The 23,015-nt window shown below is 42.3% G+C and overlaps 1 long non-coding RNA gene across 2 annotated transcripts; it reads right to left on the reverse strand.

Moving 5' to 3' along the window:
• Window positions 1-1,018: 1,018 nt before the first annotated feature.
• LOC113601021 (uncharacterized) lies at window positions 1,019-21,019 on the reverse strand. 2 transcript variants are annotated; one of them, XR_003422151.2, is made up of 5 exons: window positions 20,874-21,019; window positions 13,403-13,438; window positions 6,637-6,755; window positions 6,297-6,366; window positions 1,019-1,563 (listed from the first exon to the last, which is right to left on the reverse strand). It is a non-coding gene; the product is annotated as an uncharacterized LOC113601021 (long non-coding RNA). The 2 variants fall into 2 exon arrangements; XR_008295651.1 differs by lacking the exon at window positions 1,019-1,563 and adding an exon at window positions 2,198-3,454.
• Window positions 21,020-23,015: the final 1,996 nt, after the last annotated feature.

Raw genomic sequence — 23,015 nt, forward strand, 5'->3', positions numbered from 1 at the left:
GATGGGTCAGGTAGATGTTTTACTCTGGGTCAGATTTAAATTAAAATACATGTGTCCTAGAGCTGTCAACGTTTTTTTCTTCAAGGGGTCAAATCGTTCTCTTCAGATGAGAGTGCAGGGCATTTGTTAAAAGCCATTCAAGTCTGAGGGAGCAGTGGAGTTGAAATCACAGGGGGTTCTTCCTATGTGATAGATTAGATAGGTTTCTGAGCAGTTCTTTTCTGGAGGGGTGATCATCTCAGCCTGATGATGTTAATGGTGTTCATGTTAAAAAGAACCTCTTACAGTTTTTGAACATAAAGAAAGTGAATTCCAACTTCTGGAATGCTGTTGATTGTGTGTAATGAAATACATTTTTAAAAACCTATTAAGAGATTCAGAACAAGATGTAACAAATTGCCACTGGGGGCCGGGCCAGCTCTGCCTCTTGCTCCTGCTTGATTGATGGGGCGTGACTTACAGTCTCTGTTTTGGGGACTCACTAATGTGGTCCCTGCGTCCTGAGGCGAATCCAGGGAGATGGGGACTCTGTAGGTTCTGTTTAGGCATAGTTCAGCTTGTCATGTCTCCTTTTCCCCTTATCCAAGGTAGGATCACAATCTACAGTGAACCCATTCTGGAGCTTTCTTGGCTTGCCTAGAAGATCTTAGGGGGATTGTGCCCAGGTCTTCACTCCCTAGTGTCACACAAAAACTGCTGAAGAAGTGTAATGGTATGATGAGACCATCAGAAATAAAAAAAAGTGTGTATCATGGGAACAAATGGAAAGATTGACTAATTTCTCCCCAGCTAACTGTATTTTTTTTTGAGAACTTTTGTCTGTTTTTTAGAGTTTTTATTTCTGCTCATTTGCTATTAGAAAGTTGGTTGTCACATTGGGCTATTCTGTGTCCCCATCCAACCAGCCCCTCTTCCTTTTTACTAGATCTTGGAGGTGAGTTACATCCAAGATCCTATGTTGACCATAGGATTAGATGACAATGCCAAAAACCTCAGGGAGTTTTCCAAAATGCTTTAGTGTATGACAGTGTTTTCCTCCAGCTACTTAGTTCTGTTGTGTCTTAGGCTTGTATTGATTGGTCAGTTGGTTGTTTGATTAATTGATTCATTCATCCATCAAATATTTTGAGAGCGTATACTATATGTGAGGGGCATATGCTACATCTAGGGAATGGGATAAAAGACTGGGATTTGTCTACAAAGTTTTGCTGATAGTTCACAGGGGTTGAAAATAGAGTGCAATGCCCAAAGAAAACTAAGTTGCTTTTCTGCAAATCAAAGAGTATGTGTGCAATTGCCATATCAACAGCCTACTCTGTGGCATTCTCTGTAAGTGCATTTCATGTGGGAAGTGGTACCAGACATTTTCTATATTACAACAATCTTCATATATTTATTAAGCTGTAACTTGTAAGGCTTCCCGATGGGGTGTTAAATGAGCCTTGTTGCGTGCTGCATTGTGTCTTTGTCAAGAAGCACTCAGTTAACTCTGACCTGTGTCATTCATCTTCCTTGGGCTGGTAATGAGGCACATTTCAGTCATTCCAGGAGGCTTTAGGGCATCTGCACAAGGAGAAGACTAATGAAAAGGTTGGATTTATGGGGGGTTGGAAGGAATGCACTTAAGGAGAACCAGGATAGAATGAAACCCTTTTGCCTAGTGTGTTTGATATCTTTGTACCCATTCAGCACAGCAGTAGAATAATCCAGAATTGTTCTACATTTTAAAACCTAAGAAAATGCTAGATTACTGTGTTTTTAAAGTGGTTTTTTTTTCTTCTCAACTGTTCACCTGGCATGTTAGGAGAATCTGGAAACTCTAAGTATAGCAGTGGAACAGTAGAGGCAGCCAACAATTCTGTCATTTCTAAGGTGTATGCTTGGGAGAATTGGCCACAGACTGTTAACAGAGATTGACTCTAGGAGAGGAAAGAGAGAGGAGGGAAATAGAAGTGTGGGGATATTAGTGGAGCAAAGGGAAGAGAGATCAAGGGAAGAGAGAAGAAAGATGTTCTGTTGTCCTTGCTCCTGCCCCTTATCTCCTTCTCACAAAATAAGGGTGTGAAAAAGCTGGCAGATTGAAAGGAAAAAGATGAGAGTTGAATTAGAGACCAGTGGGCTCCTAGAGGTACTAAGGGAGAAGGAAAATGAGTGAGAGAAATCACAAGAATAAGTGAGAGGGAAGGGGACAGGATAAGAACTATATAAATGCTGGGAGAAGAGACCGGCAAAGAGAGGGGTGTGCACAGGGTGGTCACACTGAGACCCTCGATTGCTGCCAGCAGTGCACCTGCCAAATAGCCAGTGTCCCTCACCTAAGACATTTTACTGACTTTTGTATTCAGTTTAATGCAATTCTCTTTATGGTCCCCAAATTGCTGGTTGCGGTTTCGTTGACACTCTCTGTGATCAAATGGCAAATGTGGAGGCACTGTTCTGTTATCCCTGCCCCCTTGCAGTGTTCCGCAGACTTCCGCGTTAGTGCTTCTTGTATTTGATGTTTGCCATTCCTCCTTGTCTACAGGTAGGAGAGTTGAAAGGGAAAAAATATTCCTAAGGCTGCCACATTTATAGCTCATGCATACAAATATTCAAAGCAGTTGAACAAAAGCTATAAAACCAGAGTCAATTTTTTTTAAGTAAGGTAGTGGACTCTTTCATTGCTGGTACAGGGACTTGCCTTAACCTAACACCACACTCGCTATGCCTACAGGTGGGCTGCTTCTTGAAAAAATGTTCATCTTTGTTTGTTTGTTTGTTTTTCAAAGCTCAGCACAGGAAGCTGCTTTGATATTCCAGATCTGGGTCAGGTGCTTTCCAAGTGTGTACCAGTGCCCAACTCCGTACCCTGCTTTCCTGTGCTGACCTTTCCCTGTTAGACCTATAACTCTGTGTTGTAATCTCAATCCTTCTACTAGACTTTGGGCTCTTTGCACAATGTTAGTTATTGTGAATTACCTAAGTAGATATTCACTTACTGGTTATAGAATGAATGCATGGCCTATGATGCTGGTCTTTTGAGTATAAAGCAAAATCCTTCTAGAATTATGCTATGCTTTTAAGTATCAGTTTACAATCAGCCTACGTGTTCTGGAAAAGAAAAGGTGATTTAGGCAGCAGGAGGGGGTTTCTGGGGAGTTTAGTAAGTCCCCAGATTCTCGCAACTATAGTAAAGGGATTGTGATTTCATTAACTCCTGGCCACCGGAGGACAGTCTTGAAGTTTCAGGCAACTTCCTTCTTGTGATTCTAGTAATCATAGGCCAGATGTACTTCAGAACCATGCTTCTCAGACTTTAATGTGCATGGGAATCAGCTGAGGTTCTTGTGAAAATGCAGATTTTATTCCAGTAGGTTTCAAGTGGGTTCTCAGGGACAGCATTTCAGGCTCTTGGGTGTTGCTGAGGTTGCTGCTCTATGGATCTGACTTGAGTAAGAGGACTTCAAAATACTTTCTAGAAAATAAAGTTGGGATTTATTCTATGAAAAGATCTAGATGCATTTTTATAGTTTTTACAACAACAGATTTTCTTAGAGACAACTTAAAAGTATTCGTTATTTTATCTTAGAAATTTGTAAGAGGTCTTTCCCACACTTAAAAAATAGTAATCTTATACTGATCAGCCACCCAAACTGGTTTTGAATGATAGTTCCCTTAACTAACATACAGCTTTATTCATTTAGGCTTTCTTAGTTTTGGGAGGCCCTGGCTCTAGCATTGGCCCTGATGCAGCTACTTTGGCAACAAGGACTACTTTCAGAGCAGAAATATTCTCCGGAAGATTGACAGTTCATAGGCTGTGTTTCTGTTAAGACCTTCACATTTATTGATCGTTACCAGGTTAGCACCATGCAGAGACCTTCTCCAAGGGCAGTCAGTTGGAATGGCTAGAAATGCAAAAGGGCAGTGTTCAGCTTGAACTTTGCAAGTGAAACCTTGCATCTGCTTACATGTGTTCAAACAGCTCTCTGAATTTGATGTTTAGAGTTTCTTCTAACAAGGTGGCCTTTATTTTACAGGTCCTTTGCAGCCAGCATGATATCATATCTATAAGACATGGAGGAGAGAGAACTCACCATGCTCAGGTAAAGGGATGGTGTGGCCAGGGAGCAACAAGTAGGACTAAGGACAGGTTGTTTGTCACTGTAGGAGAGGTGATTCAGCTTAATTATACCATTGACGTCATTCTCTTACGTGTGTTTTACTCACGTCTGCCTGGGGTGCAGAGGGCCTGTTCTGGGTGAGCTCAGTGAACTAACATGAATTGGGGGAACATCTACAAAGTACCTACAACAGGGCCTCTGTAAACAGCCCGTGGGGAAACAGGACTAGTCACGGGAAATCTCCTTCCATTTTTTACAGAGTCAACATAGAATTATTGTTCATCTTACTAGAATTATTCATCAACATAGAATTATTGTTCATCATACTATTGTTCGTCTTTATTACCCTATCAGAAGGCTTTCATCTTTTCAACATGTATGTAAATATGTGAATATTGAAACTCTTCTAATTACAGTCTTATCTCTGTCCCCTTATCTGGAGTTGCTGTTCTAAATATCCTTTGCATCTTCTTTTTAAATCAATGCATGTCTCACAACTTTGGTTTGCCCAAATAGGTCACCAAGATTAATTTTCCATTAACCTTTATTGCTTCTGTTCCTTTCTAATCATCTTTTTAGAGGATTAAAGAGTTCCCATTGGGTCAGCCTTTATATAGGATATAAATCATCTTTTTCTTTGACGGTCTTTATGGAACTGCTGTGGAAGGTGGTGATCTTTGGTCTGGTGACTGCACTTGCCCCTGTAACTGAGTCAAAGCATCTGTAGAAAGACCCACATGGAGAGTTCTGTTGACTGGCAATTTTTTCATTGGCCTCCCTTCTTTTGTGACCCAAGTTATAGTAGTTACCTCTGGTGGAAACTAACAAAAGTAACAATAAACTATGTGGCCTAAACAACACACACTTACACTCTTACAGTTCTGGAGGCCAGAAGTGTGAAATCAAGGTCTCGGTGAGGTTGGTTTCTTCTAAGAGCTGTGAGGGAGAATGTCTTCCATGCCTGTCTCCTAGCTTCTGGTAACCTCAAGTGTTTCTGGTGTATAGATGGCCATCCTTCTCCCTGTGTGTTCACATTGCCTTCCTTCTACATGTGTCTATCCCTTGTTCAAATTTCCCCTTTTTAGAAGGATATCTTTCATACTGGATGAGGGACTGCTTTAATGACTTCATCATAACCTGACCATCTTCAGAGGCTCCACTTCTAAATCAGGTCACATTTATGTGCATGAGACATAAGGACTTCAATAGCATTTTGGAGTACACATTTCAAAACCCATCACACTGTCAAAGGGATGGAGACTCCATTCGTTTTGGCATCCCCTCAAGAAACTAGCACACTGCCTGTTGCTTAATATTGGTTGGATGAGTGAAGGACAAAGACCATAAAGGCCCCGGTCAAATTTAAGTTAAGAAATAAAGCGCAAGGATCAGAGGTGGATGGGCATTATGCTGACCCTTGGCCTCAGTGCGTGCTTGCTTTCAGGACATTCCAAGTTAAGCAACATCACGGATGTGCTCAGGTTTTTCCTTTAAAAGTGATAGCAAATAACAGTTCTTACAAAATAGAGCCCTCGGTGTAAGCAACTCATGCTTTGTCATTTCAGGCCGAACTGCCAATTTACATGCTGCCTCTGTCAGCACGTGGAGATATCCTTCCCGCTAATTCAATACCATTTAAATCATACTTAGTCGGGCTCTTCTTCCTTCCCAGTCGCGTTGCCTTGCGCTTATTAAACGTAACGTTGTGTTCCCTAGCGCTAATCCATAAAGGCTATGCTAAGACACATCTGCTCTTGTTGTGTCAGCTGCCCCCTGTATGCTTCCTTAGCTCAAAATGATTAAAAGTTATCTTTTGAGTGTTTGGATTTGAGTGTGGATCAAATATGAGGATCCTGGTCTCCAGGTATCACTTAAATGACCCGTTCTTTAGAGCTGTTTCTTTAGAAAGCCCCTTTTTCCTGTAAGGGAAGAGCTTTCTGGCCATGTCTACCTTACTTCCAGGAAAGGATTGCTTTTTATACCCGAAGGAAGCCTCCTGCGGAGAGAAGCCAAAGGCCAGTGAGGGATTTCCACCTGGGGGTGAAGTAAGCATGTGTAGGAGCCTGAGAATTGATGTCAGCCCCTGGGGTAGTGTTACTTGTTGGCAGGCCAAGGTCTAGGAATGACTGAGTGCCTCAGGCCCTGGCCTTCCCTGAGGACTGCACAGCAGGTGGGCTGGAATAATTTACTTACAATCTTCTCAATCCTTTGGATGCTTTGATGTTCCTGGGGGTGGGGCCGCAGTCTGAGTGGTAGCGTTGGCCTAGACAGCACGGATTTATAAGTTGATGACAGGCAGTAGAAAACGAAAAGGAAAATAAACATTCATTTTACCATTTTTCACACCGACATTAGTCCGAAGAAAATTGGTAAATCAAATGACAAATATTTATGGAGTGTGTGATGCAGGCATGGTTCTACCAGATGCTGTATACGGATGTATAACTTCATCCTGGCGCCTGCACTGCTTACCTGGCTTTTCCATGTTGTTCAGGAGCCTACTACCTTTGATTAGAGGCCTTCTATCACTTACCATGAGAGTGTCTACAGGGCTTCGTTAAAATGAAGACAACTGGCAGGCTCAGTTGGTAGAGCTTGCGACTCTTGATCTCGCAGTCCTGAGTTTGAGCCCCACGTTGGGCGTAGAGCTCACTAAAAAATGAAAACAACCAATTTATATTGTTACACAGTGATCGATTCAGAGTGATGGTGGAGTCGCCCGCCCTTTTGATGTGGAAATGGTGGGGTTCAGAGCAAATGGTCAAGAAAGAATTCTTGAGATGTCTTTGGTGCAAAAAGTGGTTGGCCCACGGGCAAAGAGAGCTAGCTGTACTGGGGGTGTGAGGAGTGGCTGATTATATACTTGGAAGTTGGGAGGGGGTTAGGGATAGAGTAAGTCTCTAAGGAAATTTGGGAGCAAAGTTTCCAGGACCTTGAGGGGGCTAGCTATTGTTAGGAAAAGGTCATTTATTGCTGTCTAATAAAACCGTAGTCATGAGACCCTTCAGATGTACATCAGGGGGCCATACTCTTGGAGGATGATTGCTAACATATATCTTGGGGGGTAGAGATAAAGGAACTTTCCAAAGGAAGTTTTACATGTTAAAGAAGACTTATAGGATCCTGGAGGTTGCGATTATGTTTAAGCTAAATTTGCCTTTTGCCCTTAGCAAAGTATTAATAGCAAGGCAGTTGAGGTCCTAGAGGAAGGTCACTCTGCCTGTCTCAAGGACTTGTCAATGTAAGTTGTAAGGAAATTTCACTTTTTTTTCTTTTGCCTCTGTTCCCCACATCACTTTGGCAATTACGTGTAGAGTTCAGTGAGCAATTGCATTTTGGTCATTAAACTGTCCTTAAATATCTTGCTGTGTACTCTAAAGTATGCACTACTACAGTTAGAACATTCTAATAAATCCTATTTTAATAGTTAGGTCATTTTATGTGTGCCTAATACTTCTCTACTATTAAAGAGAAAATAAATGAGAAATAAAACCTTAAGTGCGTTGAAAACTAAAAATGAATTTATTGTTGCTGAGTCTTTTCCCCACTTCCATTTTGCGTTCTCCACTTTCACTAATCTTAGATTTTTGAAAATTCACATGTAATAGTTTTATGGAATTGGTAAAAATATATTCATTGTTAAACTCTGATTTTCAAAAAAGGGAAAATAATTTTCACGTCCTTTTAGTTGATAATTAACGTGGTAGTTTTTTTTTATACCTCTGAGATTAGAGTGTTATTTATGATACATGGGAAATATTCTAATTAAAGAAATTATACTTTGAATCAAGACTCTATCAAACTTCCACAGAAAATGTTTGCACATGAGTAATTTAAAATAGGAATCTTAGTGTTTGTTCTGTCTGGGTTCTTCTCTGCCTTTCTCTCCTGATGGTTCCTTCTTTGTTTCTTTTAAACCCATGAGTTTATGTTCAGTGTTTTTAAGCTGATAAAGTGTAAGCAATGAAGAAGGGCATTGTGCCCCTGGCAGAGAACTCGGAAGCTTGGTGTCCTCCTCCTTATTTTGCTCACCCTACATTTAGTCATCACTAAGCTCTGTCAGGTTTCTAGAATTCTTTCATATTTTTACTTTCCTTTTCCTTTACGTCTATGGACATCCCTTTCCAGGCTTTTCTTTCATTTTGTTTGTTTCTTTCATTTTGTTCATACAGCCACTCATTCATTCATTCATTCATTCGTTGTCCTTTGTACGTGTGCCAAAAATTGCTCTGGCGATAGCATCAAGGGTATTATAATTAGGAGATTATCCTGCAAAAGTCGTTGCTCTGATGGGGCTCCATGGTAAATATAACTTACTCATGGGAAGAGGAGCAACTGATTTGGCTTGGGCCAGTCCAGAAATACTCTAGAGAGAAATCGGCCTTCGGGTGGAGATTGGAACGAGTAGAACATTGCCAGATGGACTAGTGTGGTGGAGAGAAAGCGTTTCAAAGGAGACAGAGGGCGGGTGGCTTCGCACAGAGCTGTGCTGGGCGGAGTGTGTGCTCCTTGCCATTTGGGTGTAGATGGAGCATGAGGTGGGACAGAGGATGCGAGGCTAGACAGGGAGGCAGGAATCACACCTAGAAGGTCCCCTTAACATGTTGCTGAGCCTGCCTTCCTGTCTCATGTCTACAAGTTGCAGTTGCCTTCAGTTCATTGTGCACATGGTGATGAGGCTGACCTCGTGTGAAGAAGTGCTTATCTCCTGCCCAGCTCCTGCCTGGTCTCCTTGCTTCCCAAGGGAAGCCCAGCCTTCCTAACTGGTCATTTGAGGGTCTCAGCCATTTCTCTCTTTTATTTACTTTGAAAATCCTTGACCCCAGCTAGATTTGCTGCCTTGCTTTGCACACAGTTTGTCCCTTTTTCTTCCAAGCTTCCCTTTTCAAAATCCACCCATACTCCACAATCCCACTCAAATTCATATCCTTTGTATGAAAATTTTCTCCACTCATATGCAATTTTACCCCCTCTGAACTCCAGGGGAACTTTTGAGGGACTCTTCCCATCACAATTTCATATGCTTCTTCATATCCCCCATGTTACTTATAATACTTTCAGAGAACCATTGCGTGGTGCAGGGAAGGGCCACCTGCCTATTACATACCCTGTCTACGCCAAAAGAGCAACTTCTTGCATAGAGCAGGCATCGCATTGATGTTTGTTAAAAGAGTAGAGAGAAACAGAGTTCCTTTAATTTGTAAGGCTCTTACAGAGGTGGAACTGAGGGATTGATTAATTGTCATATGAAAGAGGCAGTGGTTAATGTAATGTCCAGATGAAACTCTTGCAGGGCAGAATAATTGTTGGTGGAAGGCAGAAGGATTCCATTCAACAAAAAGCAGAATATGTATAGAAAAGAAACACATTCTGGAGACTAGGGCTTAGACACAGGAAGAAGAAACTTAGAAAGCCATTAAGCCATATGTGAATGGTCTTGACAGTGAATGACAAATGACCTAACAGGTAAAAGCACCTATATTGCATTAAGATGCTCTGCATCTTTATATGAGATGGCCTCTGGAAGACCTGATTCAATTTAAGACTCCTCATTTGCAGATCTGGAGACAATCACAAATTCAGAAATATATTTATGAATGTCTGTTGCCACTGAGCTCAAAAGACCATAATCCTATTACTTGTGATTTTGAAAAGGGTAAACATGAATAACTGAAAGGAGATATTGATTAAAGAAGTAATATGAACAGGAATAATGGAATTAAAGTAATTGAGGCAATATTGGGCCTAATGGACCTTGTTCTCTTAATGCCTTTCTTCTGCTCTTTGTATTGAGTTGGCCCTAAAGTCGATTGGACCATGTGCACAGAAAGAGAAGGACGTAATGGAAGAGTTAGTATTGGTGTCTATAAAAAAATCAATCTGTTGTTCTTACAGAAGAACATCAGTCAGTCTGCGAAATCGATTAATTGGATTTTTTTTACATTTGGCTTATGAGATAATGAGACACATGACGGGAAAAGACTACATGCCTTGCACATAGTAGATACTCAGTAAATGTTTCTTGAATTAAAAACCAACGGGTACCATGGATTTAGTTTACAAATAACTTCTGCGTAAGCCCTTTTGTCAGTAGTAATTCAGTCCATCGTTCCTTTGGCTTGACTATCCGTGGTACTGTAAATTTGGATTCCTCAGTTTCCTAGGATCTCTGAAGTGAGTTCTCTCACATTTCTACTGCCAAGCCGTCCAGGCCAGCTTCATTTAATCGGGTATCTCTGCATGTCTTAGGGTCCGAGTTATTTTCTGTGGCTAGACTTTCTGCCCCATCGTGCCCTGGCAGTTTACATTGTTTCACACATCGTTTTGATGAAGTTACTCCCTGTTCAGTGTCTCCGAGTTCATTCCTCACTCAGACTTCAGCACCTCTCATCCACACTTGCCTTCCCACCACCTCCTACCCGGATTCGACGGGGAGGACAATTTTGTTTTCATTTTCGAACATGGGCAGTATTCTCCTTGGAGTCCTTCCTCTCATAGCTATATATATCCAATTAAGAGTCAGTTCTGCCTCAGGCAATAGTTATATTCCTTCAAACTGTGGATTACCAAAACCTGTTATGAAGACAATGATTTCAGTGGGATAAATGGCGTTAGAGACTACAGACTTGCAGGTGCACAGCCACAAGGTTATTTTACCTACAGTTATTTCAGTAATAATGTGTTTTCAATCTGTATAAGTCTGCAACTTCAAAACCAGTAGGTCACTGAAAAAAAGTACAGTGTTTTACTATATCTCTTCTTACAAGTATGCAGTGCACTAAACCGGTACTGAAAAAAAAATTATTTCAAATCTTTATGAGCCACTATGGTGACAAACAGAGAAAAAAAGACTTAAAACCGCTGTATTGTAAGCAGAAGAGCTTCTTTTTTCCCTTATGCCAGCAGCCTTAGTCTGCAAAAATAAATCTCATTGTTCAATCAATTGATCACTTTATATTTCATACATATTATGCAAACTCCACGGAAGAAATGTTTTTAACGTTTATTTTTCGAAGCTGTGTCTTAGCCCTTTTCCCTCCATTGGGCGTGACACTTGCTATTCGACTCTCTTGCCTGGCAGTTTTTTTCCCTCTGAATACTCTCTTTTTGGCTAATTATCGATTCCAGGATCTCTTTAGTAGTTCACGTTTTTGAGAATTCTTACAGGTTCTGAAATAGGGGCATACTTTTATGCCCAATACATACAGTGCCCAATACATTGTTAGAACAGTGAGAAGCATTAGTTTATAAGAGCAGGCAATTATCAAATTCAGTTCCACCTACACCCCAGTTGCTATTCTTCCTACCTACCTCCTGTTCCTCCTGAACATCGAACCTTACTGTCTTAACGGTGAAGAAAAATTAGTAATGCCCGTTTCAGTGTGAAAAAATGAGGAGTGGCTGACAGTTTTCAGGTTAAAGATGAGTACATGTTTTAGTCCCTGGCCCTTCCTGAAACTCCATTAAAATGACTTTTAAGGGATTTTTTTTTTTTAAGGCACACACCCATAAGAACAAAGAAATGAGGTTAACAGCCACAGCATTTGGGAATCTGGGATACAGATGGATGAATGTTAGCATATAGAGCAGGCCTGAGAAAGCAGAATTTTAATCTGGCAGGGGAGAAAGGAAGAAGAAGCTCAGTTTACACCAATGAAACCTGCAAAAGCTCAGGAATTTTGAGCAACAAGAACCCTCTGGAAATGGGAGTGAAGAAAGGGTTAACCTTAGGAGTGTTCCGCTGAAAGTTTAGATCTGCTCTCAAACTGTATACATGTAGATAACTGTCCCTCTTCCCCTCCAACAGAGCAATGGAGATTTTTTTTTTTAATGTAGAAATGATAAAATAGGTTTCTGGGTTAGCAGATATCAGGGAAAGTTAAAAGTGGTATTATATACTCTTGAAATCAGGGAAATTGCATTGACTTACCAAATCCTGAGAACCACAGCAGCTACCCTCTTATGCCCCTTAACCTGAGAGCAGGCAGGATGATACCCTACCTGAAGGAGGCTCCAAAAGACTTCCTTGGTGTTGTGACCTAAAAATAAAACTCAAGGATACTGATATCAAGCGTTCCCCTGAAGAAGAGGCCTAACTAGAACAATCCTAAAATAAATCCCAAATCAACAACCCATCCTCTCCAACCTTACTGTTGGCTTTCTAGTTCCCCACTTCTAAATATCAGCACACAGCCAAGGATCGTCAGATATTTAAGAAAAGTATTATAAGAGATAGAAACTAAAACGTGCAAACATTAAAAAAAGCATCTTGGAGAAAACAGGACCTTTTCAGGAAGAAGAAATCTTAAAAAAGAAATCATCTGTATCTACAGAGAGATGAAGTGTCGTATTGAAGCCACGAAAGAGAATAGAATTTATAAGGGTTAGAAGACCAAGGTAAGCAAATTCTAGGATGTGGAGTAATAAGAATAGAAAATAATACAAAAAGAGAAAATGTATAGGATTGCTTCATGAAGTCCAGTGCCTAAAAATAATAACCCAAGATTGAGAGATTATGGAAAACAGAGGACAGAAAACCATCCAAGAAATAATTTAACAAAATTTCCCACAACCAGGGCACCTGGGTGGCTCAGAAGGTTAAGCATCTGACTTGATTCCGGCTCAAATCACGATCCCATGGTAGTGAGGTCGAGTCCCACATTGGGTTTGTGCTCAGCATGGAGCCTACTTAAGACTCTCTCTCCCTCTCCTTCTGCTCCTCCCCAACGTGCATTCTCTGTCTCTCTCAAATTTTTTTTCCTCACAATCAAAGATAGACGTTTCCAAGTAAAATATTACCAATACATTCTCGTGAAACTTTACAAAATTACGGTACGCTCTAATAAATGACAGGGTAAGCCCCTAAAAACACCCAGGATCCCAGAGACAGGACCAACACAAGAGCCAGGAGTGTGGCAGGACTAGGGATCCTCTCATGTAATTTTGGGATAGGTAGAGGGGTTCAGGAGAGACTTCTTCAAGATGGAGAAACTGATAAGACACCCGCTGTGTGTGTGTGGAGAGGACAGTTGGAAGTCTAGGGGAGGAGTTGAGGAGAACCTCATGGTAAGTATATAGGAAACTAACCCAAATTAAATGTAACAGTGATTAACTCCAGGAAAGACAAAAATTAAGTAGAAAAGGAAATGTTATCACGGCATATTACACAATTCAATTACTAATAGTGTCTCCATGGCAATAATGATATGAAAATTGATATTCAAGCTAATCAACATTGTGGTGGAAATCTGAGAGGATGGGAACATGGGGCATGTATATGTGTGTGAAAGAACACTTACCCTTATCTTCCTCCCTGGTAAACCGACGGGTAGTGCCTAAAATGGGAAAACCGAGAAGTGGTACCATAGGCATGTTATTTAAATCAGTTGTCAATTTTGCCTCATTATAGCACACACAGAAACTGATTATTTAATAATGCCGCAAGCTCAGGACATCCATTTGGAGAACACTGCATGGATAAGAAACTTCCAAATAGAACCTTTTCACATTTTCTAATGAGAAACCCGAGCTTGCTTTCATGACCGTTACTTTTTAAATATTGCTTTTATTATATGCCTGGGAAAGCTAAATGCACTTCTTCATCAAGATTTCAATGATTCTCTAAATTCTTGTTAGTCACTATCAAATACCGTACAAGTAGTGATTTAGAAAATTTCAAACCACTTCACCACTATTGCGAATTTTACGAAAGTTCAAAATTTTTAAAAGTCAATAGCTTCAATCCTTTTTTTTTTAACTACAGAAGTGCAACATTCTGACATTCCCCATCTGAAGAGAGCAAAAATGATGAAGCTCTACGTGGTAAAATATGTGTTTATTGTTACAGTAGGCATCTCATAGGTAGCTTGGTTGCCAACGAAAGTGCACATTAGCCCTACATGGAAAGAAGCAGCTGAAACCCTTTAGGAGAGAATTTGGGGAGCTTCCAGCTGTAGCTTTGCCTACCAGGTCCCCTTCCCAAACTCTTCCCAAACTCTCAAATACCCACCAGCATCTTCAAGGGGCACTCACTTCTCCACGAAGGGGAGGGGTGCCTCTTGCAGCAGCCTGTTGAAGCGGGGATCCACGGACGTGTTTAATGTCTCTCTCAGTTGAGCAGGGAGCACTGTGCCTTTGGACTCTGGCAAAGCTGATGGCCAGTGGTCATCTGTCCCCGGGTGCCAGTTACCCAGACCCCACCTGGTGCCCTGGGGCTGAGGTATGTCAGTACCTCGTGACAAACATGGAACCCGCTCGTAGCAGAGCAGAATGTCAAAACCTGCTACCGGTTGGAAAGCACTGACTTCTAGATGTGGAAGCAGAGTCCACAATAATTACTTAGAGAGCTGAAGGCACCTAGGAGGCGCTTACAGTTGAAACTGTTATGAATAAATTGGTACAAATACAAACTACCTTAAAAAGAAAAATCTCTCATGTGTTCCTATTAGAACTTCCAGACCTTTTGTCTTTTTGTTTGTTTGTTTTGAAGGAGAGAGAGACAGAGCATGAGTGGGGAGGAGCAGAGAGAGAGGGAGACACAGAATTCGAAGCAGGCTCCAGGCTCTGAGCTGTCAGCACAGAGCCCAATGCGGGGCTCCAACTCACAAACTGTTAGATCATGACCCGAGCTGAAGTCAGACACCCAACTGACTGAGCCACCCAGGCGCCCCCAGACCTTTTGTCTCATCGAGGCACTGAGGAGAACTGGTTTCAACTCTGTTTGCTTGAGATGAGATGATAAAATGTATACAGCTGTGGAATATGGTAGGCTTTTAAACTCAGAAGCTACTCAGTTTGAGGGTTGTCTGTATGCTGTGTGTATAGACCATTTTGTCTATACCATTAAGATAAGGGAAAAAAACAGTACATCTGAAGCCAGCAAACTTCATGTTTTTAATAAAAGAAAAAAAAGAAGTTGAAATTAATGGGGAATATAGCTTGTGTTTTGAATCTTCAGTTAATTGTTTTCCTGCTGTCCCTTTAACATGCTCCTGGGGAAGTTAGCAAAAATGTTTTAGGGGAAGAGTTAGGAAATGGACAGCCACTCTTTCACTAAATTAGCTGGAAAAGAAGAAAGGCACTTGAGAATACATAGTGGAGAGCTCCCCTTCCTAATGCAGAGGGGACGGAGAGTGTGGTCCATTTGGTGCCCTCCATATTCAAGGCTGAAATTGGAAACAATGGCCCTTTAATTCGCTGCTCAGTTAATGGGCCTGCTGATTTACTCTCATTTTTTTAGACATCTAATATGTCCTTAAAACCCTCTCAAGGGTTTTATACTTTTAGCCTGAGGTCTCTGTGCTTCATTTTTCCTTTTGTTCTTCAGACACTCTCATTGCCTCTCTCTGTTTCATCTTCTGAGAGGTTCAGAATAATGCATGGTGTGAGCTGAATAATTGGGATGAAGCTTGTGACATGTCTTGATGATGTTAAGCCACTCAAAATCCTAGGAAATAGTCCCAGCTTGCATTAGCAGTAGATTAATTCAGGTGAACTTTAGAGTCTTAATTTTTTAGAAATTTACATTTTTACCAGTGATGATTGAAAAACATTGGCATTCTTTCTGCCCACATTACTGATTACAATTGCAAATACTTGCAAAAAGTGCTAGAATGACTTCTCACTGTTCCATAAGGAGCAGAGTGTTATTTTACCCATTTAATGGCTATTAAATATTTTAAAAAACAATTTTCCAAAAATATATCCATACCCATATGTAACATTGCATAAATCACAATGGGAAATGTATTCTGATATGCATGCCTAATAATACTTGTGTAGGTAGGTTTATATGTTTAAGAGAGTTTGCCAAGAGGAAAGGTTACATTGGGGGGAGGTTTCTCATTTGAGACTTCATTATGAGAGTGGTAAAAATAGGGGTGCTTTCGGATGAAGTCAAGAGAGTGATTACTCAGGTAGCTGGCAACTTTTTGCCCCAGGATTTCCTGAGTGTGAGCTAGATGTGAGTCCAAGCCTTATGATCTGAATCAAGTGTTGGAAAACCATGGTGAACTAGTTATTTAGTATGTGGGATTAAGAAAACCCAACAGCTCGTGAATTTGCCCCATGAAAAATGAGCAGAGGAATCTATTCTGAGTGGAGATTCAAAGGAGAGCAGGAACATGTCACAGGGAGGCATATTGGGAGAGAAGGGTTGGCCCTACTTTCTGGAGAGCAGAGGCTGTAGCAGACAGGTCTAAGGCAAGGGAGCAGGGAACAGCTGGGAAGGAGGAGAATTGGGGAAAGAAAGGAGTCAGCTGGTTGACTTTTAAATCTGGGATTGAAATTTAATTTCAAAAGAAACATTTGGAACACTTGGCGACAAGTGACACGATCAAAATGACATTTGGGGAACATGATTCTTGCTGTGGGTTGTGAAATAACTCAGAAGAGGAGTATGAAGGCTGGTGCATGATGAGAAGGTCCCCAGCTGAGGAAGGGAAAAGGGGAAGGGATTGGACTTGGTGACAAGATCCATAGAGAAGACACAGGGAAAGAGAAGTTATAGGTAATTTTCAGTCAAGCCTGGGCTGCTGCCTTGAAGAACTCCTCCCATCCTTGTGGGTCCAAAAGAAAAAAAAAGGGTAGGGTATCTGGAAGAAATGTCCAAATGCCTTCTTGAACATGTCAGTTCTCTTCCGAGCTTGCAAGTCATGGAACAGTGGAAATGAAAAGGATTGCAAAAGATAGGAATTTGTTAAGTTGATCAGTTCTCATTTGGATGTGCTCCGACCCTTCCCCTCATTCCACCAGCTCCCAGGAGATCCTAGAGGCAGCAGTAAATAAAGGAGCGTGATGAGGGTTAGCGGTCAGAGAAGGGAATGAACACAGCCCTGGGGATCTTTGTGCACACACAGTAATTGGATGTGGCTGTGTGGATAAGCATTCCATGTCACAGAGAGGAGAAGGGAAGAGCAGAGGCTTGGAGGCAAACACTGTGAGCGGCTTTGTGGAAAGGCCAAGGGAGAAAAGAAGCCAGAGAAAGATTGGCCAGGGTGGCAGGAAACCCGTGAAATTGTTTGATCTAAACTTGAAATAGATATTTGCTTCATTAGAGCCGACAGTATGAATCGGGTTCTTAGGTCATAAATTAAGGGACAGCTTCCTCCCCCAAGACAGAGCATCCACAGAGAATTCCCAATAAAAATATAGCAAGGCAAGCCTCCAAACTGACATAGCTGAGCAGATGTTCAACTGCCAGAGAGATTTTCATGAGCCCCTACTCTTTTACAAATACAATTCACCTTTATTCTTATACTGAACCATGAAAATTCTTTAAATGGATGTCAGGAAATTTTCAAGAAATTCCTGCACTCCACAGTGGTGGAGCTATTTAAAAGGATGGGTGAAGGTGGTCAAAAGGTACAAATTTCCATTTATAAAATTAACAAGTCCTGGGGAGGTAATGTATATAATGGTGAGCGTAGGGGTGCCTGGGTGGCTCAGTCGGTTGAGCGTCCAGCTTCGGCTCAGGTCATGATCTCACAGTTTGTGGATTTGAGCCGCGCTTCGGGCTCTGTGCTGACAGCTCAGAGCCTGGAGCCTGCTTCGAATTCTGTGTCTCCCTCTCTCTCTGCTCCTCCCCTGCTCATGCTCTGTCTCTCTCTCTCTCCTTCAAAAATAAATAAAAACATTAAAAAAAAAAGAATAGTGAGTGTAGTTGACAATACTGTATTGTATATTTGAAACTTGCTAAGCAAGGAGATCTTAAAAGTTCTGTTCTCAAGAAAAAAAATTATAATTAACTAGGCTTATTATGGTGATCATTTCACGATATATACCTATATTGAATGATTTATATCATTTACTTGAAACTCATATGTCAATTATATCTCAATTAAAAAATGTTTAAAGAGAATACATTAACTTTTCCATTGCAGTGAAGATCAACCAACACTCACCTACCCACCAGGTTGGCTTATAATACTGTATACTTTGTTAGCTCTAAACTGGAAATCCTTTTGAATCTTCTATCAGTTGGGCTTTTCCAGAGAAACAGAATCAATAGATATGCATGCATACATGTGTGTGTTTGTAGTACAGTATGTATGAAGAGATTTACTTTAAGAAATTGACTCGTGTAATTGTGGGAGCTGGCAAGTCTAAAACTCATAGGGCAGGACAACAGGCAGGAGTTGCTGTTGTAGCCTTGAGTTATAGGACAGGTTGACAAGCTGGAAACTTAGAATCTCTGCTATGGTCTCCAGGTAGAATTCCTTCTGGAACCTTCGTTTTTGCTCCTGAAGCCTTCACCTGGTTAGATGAGGCCCACTCATATTATGCAGGGTAAGCTCCTTTCCCTAGCGTTGATTGATGGATAATATTAATCCCAGCTACAAAATACCTTGATAGCAACATCTGCACTTGTGTTGGACCACATAACTGGGCACCATAGCCTACCAAGTGGATGCATAAAATGTTACCATGACAAATTCCTTATTTTTACTATAGTGAAAGAGCAGAATCAGCTGTATTTTGCCCCACTTCTTCAATTTGAAATCTTTACACTGGAGAAAGATCCCCTTAGTGATTCAGTGGTGGCCATTTTAGTGGTGCCTCTGTCTGTGGAACTATTTTCAAAATTTTGTTTGAAAAGCTGGGCAACATCCGAGCGCCTTTATTCTGTCCTACATGATGCCAGATGATCCTGTCTGCTCTGCCTGGTGAGTGGGGTGGGCATAGTGCTACAGGTTATTGACTTCTCAAGCTCTGCAATGAAACTGCTCTGCTGACTGCGTGACAGTCACATGGGACTTGGGGAGTTAATATTTCCTTGGAAGAATTTTAATGTTAGAATTTACTGTCTTTTGCACATATAAATTTAAAGCCTTAATGTTATGCTCTTCTGGTTATTTGCATTTAATATGCATGCAAATTCACAATGTATACTATATGCCGAGGATATAATTTATAAATCGGTACTTTCCCTGGTTGTTAGCAATTTTGGCCGCTTTAAAAATTAATACTTTGAAGAAATATATGTTTTCAAATGTATATGTAGTATCTTTAGTTTCCAGGGGAAAATATGTAGTGCATTCTCTACTGAAAAGGTAGATCTCTGCTGTAAAGTTCTCTGTGTTGAAAGAAATTACGCATAATGCTAAAGGTTAGGATATTTTTATTTATTTATCTTTCCCGTGAATAGGCTCGGATTAGGTGTTGCAGATGTTTGTTTCCATTAACGGTGTTGAAAAACATGTGTTTATGAAGCATGATTGCAACCTGCGGCATTCTGGTACAATTGGGGGCGAGTCATTCCAGCTGATAAACACCCCTGACATAACAGCGCACCACACTGTACTTTTAAGTGGAAGATCAGCTCTGCGCTTCATATAACCAAGAGTGGGAGAGTCCCGGAGAGAGGCTCTAGCCTCCCTGGCTGCCATTTAGGCTTGTTGCCTTGGCAACCTGAACACAGCCATGGGTCCTTTCCTCAGGCGGGGAACTCCAGTCATCCTCAGCTCTGCCGTGACCTTTTCTTCTCCCCTTCCCATCTGTTGCTGGGCTCTGCCGGGCAGCTCCCAGGCAGCTGCAGATTTTCTCTGCCTTGCACACCTCCAGGCCACTACCGGCTTCTGTTCTTTCCTCTTTGGACGACTGAAACCTCATTCCGGGCCCTCTGGCTTATCAGCTCCCTCCTGACCTCTTCTCCCCGCCTCAACCAAGGCTTCAGAAACCTTGTGACGAAAGTCGTCTTTCTGCGTGGACCTCTTGGTGGCTCAGCATTCCTTGCAGGGAGCAGACGTCCGTTGTCCACTTCAGCGGGCCGCCTCCACGTGCCGTTTAAAACAGTTTTTTTCTCTGAGCTGCACATCGCGTGGAATGTGAAGTCACCCCCCTCCTATACCTTACCAACGCTGCAGCCCACCTGACCGGTGTCATCTTCGTCGCTTTCAACAGCAGCCTTCCTTAGGTGATAACGAGCAAAGAGCCTCTGGCTGACAAGTTTTGTTGGGACCACCCCCTCCCCCACCGTAAATATTATCACTAAGCTCTGTGTCAGCGTCCTACCAGTTGCTGCGCAAAATGAGCTAGGTTCATCTGGTCTGTGGGCAGGTACTCAAGACCCAAGTCAGGGCCTCCGTGTGTTATTGGGCAGCCTGGCAAAAGACGTGAGTTGGGTTGAGACTCCATCTTGGCTCTGCTCACCAACATGTGTATCCTTGGACGCAACTGGATCTGCCAGGTGAAAGGGTGACTCCCACCCCCCCAGTCCTCCCCAACACAGGCACCTTCAGCTAGCCAAATTGTACAGAGACACAAGGGGTACCATCTTCTAACCCGTATGGGGGCTAAAAGGGCACCATTGACTGATTAGCAGTTGGGCACCCTATAAGCTCGTAGAGGCCTCGACCTATGATACATATGGGAAAATCAAGAAGAAATAAAGTGAAGTTTCCTATTAAGAGGGGAAGACATTAAAAGGAAGACCAAATCTCTTGTCTCTTCTTTACAGACCATAAACAGTGGGGATCTCGGTTTTGCTTTTGAGTTATGTGACGCCGTTTGATAAATTGATAAATCTTCACGAGGTGAAGATAATGTGATAATGACATCCCGACCAAATATTCGACAGTGCCTTCTCTTTCCCCTCCTCCCTCGCTCCTCTTGTCTCCTCTCCTTTTCTCTCTCCCTCATCCCCTCTCCCTTCCCCTCCCCACCTCTTCTTCCTTTTTTGAGAATGAATGTAGCAGCCAATAATGGCACGAAACATCCTGGGTGTCTCAGAGATGCATCTTTACCGACTGGATTGTATCATGGGTAACTCACCACAAGTTCCCATGTGCTGTGGGCAGAATGGCCTCCTAACTGTCATAGAATGTTTAAGGACCTGGAAGCCATGTGCTTGATTTACATTGACAGCAGGAGCCCTGAGTGTAAGAACTTGGGCCTGGCTCGCTTGCTTTGGGAGTTCAGGCATGTACTAATCTCTCCGGTGGCTTAGGATTCCTCCAAAGAGGCTGGGTCGAGGGAAGTGACGGGGTCTCCGAGAGAAAGCCATGAATGAAGAAATCTGCCAGAGTGGAGCAGACTGAGCGACAGGGTCTGGATGTTTGAGGGAGCAGTAGTTCCAGGAACCTTCTCTGACCTAACTACCTTCCACTCAACCCCTTTACCAAGACCAGGCCCCTCCTCACACACACAAAAGCAAGTACATTAGGGCACCAATGAAGGCTGTGGCATAAAGTGGGGGTTGGGAAACTACTCCTTGGGACAAATCCAGGCTGTGGCCTGTTTTTTTGTAAGGCCTGAGGGCTAAGACTTGTTTTCAAATTTTTAAAACACTGTAAAGAAAGCAAAAGATAATGTGCTACAAGGACAATATTTAGGCCTTTGAAGGCTAAAGTATTTATTATCTGGCCCTTTACAGGTGAAGCTTGCTGACCCCTTCAAGGAACTGATTGGCAAAATGGCTCTTTTTTGAAATAGCAAGGCCCAAGAGTGGAATTGGTTTCCTTGATGGCTGGACCTTGAGGCTGGTGTTCTAGAGGAAGTTATCTGTCCAGAGAATGTTGTCTGTAGTGTCAGTTGTGACATGTGGATGGCAAAGTGACAGGTCAGTGGAGCAGAGGAAAAGCGAAGGAGAAGAGGAGGGCTGTCGAACGGCAGGCCTTAGGGTCTGTTTGTGCGGTAGACATCTGCTCCCACCGCCACCAGCACATCCCAGAGGGAGTAACTGAGGAGAGGAACCCTAGGTGGAGCGTAGAGAACTGAAACTTAGGCTTAAGTCCACATATTTATAGCGCCATCAGCAAGGAGGCCCCCGGGGGACTTTGGTTTCTACTTATGTTCTGTAATTCACAAGGCATGTCTCATTTTGTAATCATGAGAACCCTCTGAAGCAGACAAGAAGGGTGTCGCTTTTGACCTCAATCTATAGAGAAGAAAGCACTGCTGCTTGGTCAGAGATGTGCCCCGTTCAAGGTCATATGTTTATTATATGATGGAGCTGGAAATCAAACCCAGATATTCTGGTCCTAAAACCTGGGCACCATTCTCCGGGTCAGTGAATTATCACTATGAGGTATCTCTCTGCACCCCACTCCCATGATACAAAAGCCTTCTCACTCAATATTAAGTCACTTTGCACGTTCATTAACCTGTAAAACAACAGAAATGGTTGGAATACCTCTGGAACTGGAATCATTGGCATACCTCAGCTTTGCTGTCTTCTCAGTGGGAAAGGTAAACGTGGGAGAAGCTTGTAGCTGGGGTGGCTGAAGTAGTCTGCACCACTCTGAGTTGTTTATGCATGCCCGGGGACTCTGGGTTGAGACAGATTACTTGGCCATTCTGGTTTGACCTTCCTAAAGAACCCACGAAAGGAACAATTGCGAGAAATAATTAATGACACTCTGACAACCTCAACCAAAATTGGAGCTGTTTTCACTGGTTTATGATAGATGCCAGAGCAAGGCATTGTGTAATAGACACATTGAAGGACTTGTTCTGTGTATGTATGTTTTAGGCATCAAAAGCCATCATTCCTCCATGATAGGACAGGAAAGAGAATTTTATACATTTACCCACCACCTACATACTTTGATATTTTGTCATAATGAGGCATGAAGGGGAGCCAGCTGTGGTCTGGCCGGCTGTGGCTCTCCATCTCGGACCCAGCCTGAGCGATGGATGAAGTCCTGGGGCCAGAGTCCCTGACACAGACAGCCACCAGCCCCAGGGAAATCCATCACAAAACAGCCGTCGCCAGGAGTCTAACCACCTCCGGATTCTCGTAAGGAGAGCACCGAGTACCCTCCTGGAGAATGATACCCCGAGACTCTGGGATAATGCTGCCTTTACACTGCTCATAAAATATGTTAAAAAATAAAGCCTTAAAAGTCATGCTCGTGAAGAGTGAGGACAGGAAAATGAGCGTAGCAATTCGCACAGTGTACTTTTCCTTGGAGC

This window comes from Acinonyx jubatus, chromosome A1 (assembly GCF_027475565.1).
Source record: "Acinonyx jubatus isolate Ajub_Pintada_27869175 chromosome A1, VMU_Ajub_asm_v1.0, whole genome shotgun sequence".
NCBI classification, from domain to species: Eukaryota; Metazoa; Chordata; class Mammalia; order Carnivora; family Felidae; genus Acinonyx; species Acinonyx jubatus.